General features: G+C 47.6%; 1 pseudogene; it reads right to left on the reverse strand.

Annotated features, from left to right (window-relative positions):
* LOC103735205 overlaps positions 1-4,670 on the reverse strand; it is a 13,887-nt pseudogene extending 9,217 nt beyond the window's left edge.
* Between the last annotated feature and the right edge of the window lie 2,085 nt (positions 4,671-6,755).

Here is a 6,755-nt window from a genome sequence, read left to right on the forward strand (position 1 = left end):
GAATCCTTTGTTGGTTGCAGTTTCTTTTTTGTTGGCTTGTTGATTTGGGAATTTAGGATTTTTTTCTGCATGTGTATGTTCATTTGTGTGTTCATGTATCCATGTATATGTTCATGTGTGTATTCATGTGTGCACACACGTGTGTGGGGGTGTGCATGCACCTTTGTGTATATGTATGTGGAGGCCTCTCACTGAACCTGGAATCTGCCAATTTGGCTAGACTGACTGGCCAACAAGCCAGAGGGATCCTCCTGCCTCTACCTCCAGCACTGGGGTTACATATGTATGATGCTATGCATGCTTTTTATATGTGTGCTAGGGATCCAAACTCAAGCACTTTATTAGCTGAGTCATCTCCCCTATGCCTCTTTTTATTGCTGTGAGGCAGGGTCTCATAATATAACCCAGGCTAGCCTTAAACTCACTTTGTAGCCCAAATTGGCCTCAAACTCTTGATCCTCTTACCTCAACTTCTGAAATGCTGAAATTACAAGTGTGTGTTATCACTCCCAACTAGTTGCAATCTCTTTAGGATAGGTGACATAAAGTAAAATATATCGCTCTGCAATTGGCCTCATTACAAGATGCCTGCCTTTTTTGAGCTTGTACTCTAGGCATGCATGTGGGCATGGCTGAAAGAGGGGTGGAAAAGAAAACAACACACATTCAATATTGACCAGAAAAATTAAAAGAAATAGTCAGACAATGCAGGGACAGAAGGAGTTCCCTTCTGCTGAGATAGTCAGGAAAGGAAGTACCACTTGAGTCATGAAAGAGCCTCTATATGCTCCAGGAAGAGAGTTCCTAGAAGGAAAAGAACAAAGCCCTGTCTTGGTTTCCTGTTGCTGTCATCAAATTCCATGACAAAGACAGCTTTAAAAGGGGAAGATTCACTTTGGCTCATGGTTTCAGAAGGGTCAGTCTGTCACAGAGGGAAGGCACAGCAGAGCACAGCAACTCACATCAAGTGTGCCAGGAAGCAGAGAAAGGAGCCTGCAGGCACTCAGCTGACTTTCCTTTCCTCCTCATCCTCTTTTATTCAATCTGGGCCCATGGCATGGTGGAACTAACATCCAGACAGGTCTTTATTGCTTGGTTTATCTTTTCTGGAAACACCCTCACAGATACCCCCAGAAATGTGCCTCTGTTTCTGAGATAACCATACATCAAGTCAAGTTGAAAATGAAGATCAAACATCACGACTCCTCTTGGCATGGTGCACATATAGCTATTTCCAAGCAATCTAGAGGGGATGCAGGAAAAGATACAGCTGGAGAAGTGAGTACCAGATGAATTGGTACCTTACTATGGGCTCTGTGTCCCCTATGGAAGTAGGGATTGACAGTAGATCTAGTTGCTGTGGGCTTGATTCAAACTCACATTTTTCAAAAATCCAATCCTAGAGATCATGTGGACAATGGGTACGAGGTGGGGCTGGAGACTGGGACCATGAAGACCAAGGTAACAGAGGGAACTTACTTAAGGTTGGGTCCTAGAGAGCTGCTTATCAGAGCCTATTTCCCTCCATTCAGAGGAGCTTATGCTTGCCTGAGAGGGAACCAGCAGGATCCTTATGCATAGCAAATAACCAGTGCCATATAGCCCCTGGGCTGCCAACAAACATTCATTGCTGGATTTTTTAATGTTTTTTGCTAAATGGATTTTTTAAAAAGACTAATTTTATTCACAGTCACTTAACAGCTGGTGGCTGCTAATTGTCATCTGTTAGGTTGGGCATCAGAATGTGGCATCAGAAAATCTGTCCATCTGTCCTGGGCTCTGTCATACTTCCTTATGCTACTCATTCACAGCCTACCCCTACACCAGTCTCCCAGAGCCAACACACATCTCTTGTCTCCCAAGATAGGTTTCTTGGGATGGGAAGATGAGGGGTGCGTGTGTGTGTGTGTGTGTGTGTGTCTTTAATTGGGTTGTAGGTTGGTTGATTGTTTTTTTGAGACAGGTATATAGCCCAGGTAGCCTAGAACTCCAAATCCTCCTGCATCCGTCTTTTGAGCACCAGGATCACAGGTGGGCCCCAACATGGCCAACCACTGGATTCTTACACATGAGGTTTCATGGGCTGAAAAGGTGCAATAAGACACATGATTTCAAAATAGGAGCCTGAAGATACTGTTCCCTGTATAACTGCATCAGTGCAGTACCTTGAATCCTTTTTGTACAGAAGTCATTAGAAAGAAATAACTACATGAATGAAGAAAAATGAGGCATATAAACACCCACCTTTCCAGAGCTTGTCTCTACCTATAAAATGAGTATACTCAATATGAGTGGGAAATATCTAGAAAGACATGCATCACAGAATCAATAGCTTCTAGATCTCAGTGAGAAGATTTGCTCTTTCCTTATTTTTGTTGATCTATTTGATAATGTTTCTACAGGGAACATGTATGTTTTGATTTTGCATGTGTATGTGTGTGGAATGAGTGCGAGTGGGTATGCACGTCTGTATGTGGGTACACATGTGTGCATGAATGTGGAGGCCTGAAGTTGACAACAGATGTTTTCTTTGCTTCCCAATTTACTTACTGTGCCAGGGTCTCTCACTGAACCTGGAGCTCACAGATTTGGCTATTCTAGCTAGCTGCTTTTCCCCAGATTCCCTGGCTTTGCCTCCAGAGTGCTGGGGTTACAGGCAGCTGTCACACCTTCCTGGATTTTATGAAGTTTCTGGAGATCTGAATCTGGTCCTCAAATTTGCATGGAGGGCTTTATCCATCAAATCAACTCTCCAGTTGCTTTTTGAGACAGGGTCTTGCAAGTATCCCAGGCTGCCGTCAAATTCTGGAATCACTGGCTTCTGCCTCTCCACACCACCTTGCCTGTCACTCATCTCATTTTTTTCAATAATAGATAAAAACAACAGATTTCTGGGTAAGATGGAGGACTGGAAACTGCCTCCATATGAGCCAGTCAAGGAGGAGAGTGACTATAAGAAAGTACAGGTTATATTCCAAACACGAATCAGGGAAGACTTTGGAGATCCGTAGAAGTAGTGATGGAGCAGCTGAGAAGGACCAGAGAGAGGCAGAAGATGCACAGAAAAGTGAGCCATATTGGGCACAGCTACAGCCACGTGGAGGGGGAGAAAAAGCAGAAGCCTCATCCAAAAGGCAAGCCAAGGAGCCCTGATAAAAAGAGACTGGCAGGGACTACAGACATGGCTCATTGTTTAAAAGCACTGGCTGCTCTTGCAGAGGACCTAGGTTTGATTCCCAGCACCCACAAGGCAGCTAAGAACTGCCTGAAACTCCAGTTCTACGGGATCAGGCACCCTCTTCTGACCTGTTGTGTTGCACAACATGGATGGACTTACATGCATGCAGGCAAAACACTCATACACTGTAAATAATAAACAAGGCTCTTAGAAGCCTCAAATTCAGTGGCAGGTTTTGACAGTGATCCTTCTGGTGACTGGTCACCAGGAGAGAGGAATCCCATTTGTCACTCTCTGACTTGGAGGGCAATGGCCAGGTGCCATCTTGAGAGGGAACCTACTCTAAAACTGAGCTACTCTGACCGTCTGAGAACAAGGAAGAGCCATGTCAAGGAGACTCAAGTCAACCTGCCAAAGCCTCAGGGTGAGAGGCAGCCCCGAGTGGCAGTTGAGAACCAGAGGGGCAGATGCTGACAAACCCAAAAGTGCAGACAGCAGGAGGCTCAGCTCAGGCAGGAAGTGCACAGGAAAAGGTAGCCCCACCTCAGCATCCAGGAACAGACTGAAAAGAACCCTAGTGTTTGTGAACCCAGAGCCTGAGGTCAATGTGGGGATCAACCTCTGGAGCCACCTAGCTGCTGTTCACTGCTGTAGAGTCCGAGAACTCGGAGACTCCAGCAGAATACTTGACATCCACGTCTGTATCCTTCCAACAGGGTGAGCAGTACTTAGGGGGGTTGGAAAGTGCGAAGAGCACAGCTCAAGAGACATTTGCCCGTTATGGGCTCAGATACAGCATAAATTATAGGAAAGACAAGAGTCCATAAGTTCAGCTGACACCCTCATATAGCAGAGTCTCCAGTTTTCAAGGACCCTGAAAGAAGTTGCTTCAAACTTTTCATCTTTTCTCCTCTTGTCTTTTGTTTGAACTGTTTGTCCTTTTGATCTTTTCACTGTACTTTTCATATTACTTATACTTCATTGGATTTTTAACTTTTTTTTAATTTTTTTAGAAAAAGCATTTCATTACAGCTTTAACATACTCAATAACAGTTTCCAGAGCAAAGATACATCTCTTTCAAAAGTGGCTATAAAATTTTTAGGTTCACCGGTGAATTAATACAGTTATACAATATTGAACTCAGTATAACCCTTATAAGACATAAAATTGAATGAGCCAGTAGGCAGCTTTGAAATGCCCCAGAGCCCCTCCTAAGCCTTGGACCACCTGAATACAAAGCTTTTTTGAAAAAAAAAATGAAGAATAGATGTCTTACCTTGAATTGTTTCTGTCCATGCCAGCTATGGTTTTCTTCATTTTGGATGGTTTGGGAAACCAATCAGGAGCTCTTACAGGAGAAAAAACAATACATAAGCCAAACAGCAGTGAAAACCCCAGAAAACGCATGACTAGATGAGTGGCATTTAAATTCTGGTTTTATCCCAAAATGCTTTCTACACTTACATTTTGGAGCGGGGCTGCAGGGTTCATCAACGCTGGTGTGCTGGGAGTGAAGTTGGTGGGTGATGAACTACAGTCCCCTGAGCCCATTGCTGGGCTGAGGATCAACCCAGAAAGTGGGTGGGGCAATGGGGGGAGCACATTGGCGCTTCCCATAGACCAGTTCTCTGCCATTAGGTCTGCCAAGGTCAGCAGGTGACGTCGTACCTGCAAATCCCAGTTGGGTTTTGCTGCCACTAGCAGGTTGGCCTGTTGGTACAGTTAGGCCAGCTGTGGCTGCTGAGGACAATGGATTCCTCAGAATGACACGGCCAGCAGGCTGCTGCTTCCTGTTCAGTAATGCACAGGTGGGCTGAGAGGGAGCCCCGGTATGGTTGAAAGCTGCGGTAGACCCCCAAACTGCCTGTGCCAGCAACCTGGTGGAAACAAGTTCAGAGGCACGTCGAGAGTGCAAGAGGACAGCCTGCGAAGGTGGCGTGGTGTCGATGGACTCAAAATCCATGGGAGGATGAGATGGTGTTATTGCCACCATGGAGGGCAGTGCTGGCACCAGGCCAGGGTCAACCCTCAGACCAGAAGCACTGGCAGAAGACATGCTCTGCCTCTGCCCATCGGTGGTCCCGGGTGTGCGCAGATTGTTCCCAAAAGGGTTGGGGCAGGGGACCGTGAGTGCAGGAGTGCCAGTGGGCACTGTGGCACAGCTGTGGCCAAACGCAAAGGGCATTGAGCTTTCTGGAGGTGATCTGAGAATAACTGCCTCCGAAGGGGGCGTGGTATCCATGTCCATCACTGCAGGCTCCGAAGATGGCTCCCAGCTCATGTCTTCACAGACATGGGCTTCTGTGGTAGAAGAGACTGTGGGAGCATTCCTGGGGGTAGGGGCTATGGCAGCAGAGGGAAAAGGCAGAGAAGGGGGATCGATGCACATTGGGGTTGGGGATTCCGTCTTGCTGGAGAGAGCCAGAAGGGAAAGTCGAAGGAGAAATGGGGACTGTGGGTGCACTAGGTGTTAGGGAAGGCAGAGGCACACACAGAATTGGGGGCCCAGCATCCTAGAGGCAGAAATAGCTGGGCTGGAAACCACGTAGTTAGTGGAAAGGGGCAGAAAGCCCACATGCCCTGCAGCAGGTTGGGGGATAGGCAGGGCAGGCTGAGGCGGTGCAGGTTGCTACCACCTGGGTTTTAGGCTGTGAGACACCCACTTTATCATCTGCGCTCTGGATGGCTTGACCCTTTGTGGTCATCATGCTGTCCAGTTCTTTTCCTTTGTCAATGCGTGGAATCTTGGGAGGTGGGGGCATGTCAGCTCCATCCCACTGTAGTTGTGGCCCTGGGGGTGGCGGCAGCAGCTCTAGAGTGGACGCTTTTCTCTTGTAGGTCCTCTTTAGCGCAGGTACAGGTGGAGCAGCACAGGTTCCTGGTGCACTAATCTGAGGCTTCTCGCCCTGCCCCTCCATCTGTGACTTCTGGGACCCTGCAGAGCCTAGGCGGTTACTTAGCTCTAGTTCTTCCTTGGGAAAGGTCTCCCGAAGTGTGGAACAGCTGGTTGAAGCTGGGTCAGGGCATCCTGGTGCAACCACACCACACTGTCCGAGAGAGAGGATGCCTCCTGTACGATGGTAAGAACTGGGGATCCTAAGGCCATGGGATATCTTCCTGGGAGACATCAAGGAAGTCATCCTCTGAGGCTGTACATTTCCTTCTTGAGGCCCACAAGGTGGCCTCACGGAAACCGTGTTCACTTTGGCCCCCAAGGTCGTAGATGATGTTTTCACATGGCTGCTGAATGTGCTCCTTTTCTTCTCCTCTTGACCTTCTGTCCCCATCAGCCGCCTCCGGTCCTCATCCTCCTCCACCTCCATCTTCTTCCTCTTCTCCTTCTCCTCCTTTTCCTTCTCCTCCTCCACTTCCATTTTCTCCTCCTTTTCCTTCTCCTCCTCCACTTCCATTTTCTCCTCCGTTTCCTTCTCCTCCTCCACTTCCATTTTCTCCTCCTTTTCCTCCTCCTCCACTTCCATGTTCTCCTTTTCCTCCTCCTCCACTTCCATGTTCTCCTTTTCCTCCTCCTCCACTTCCATGTTCTCCGTTTCCTCCTCCTCCACTTCCATGTTCTCC

Source organism: Nannospalax galili, unplaced genomic scaffold, assembly GCF_000622305.1.
Source record: "Nannospalax galili isolate Female #2095 unplaced genomic scaffold, S.galili_v1.0 scaffold897, whole genome shotgun sequence".
Taxonomy (NCBI): Eukaryota; Metazoa; Chordata; class Mammalia; order Rodentia; family Spalacidae; genus Nannospalax; species Nannospalax galili.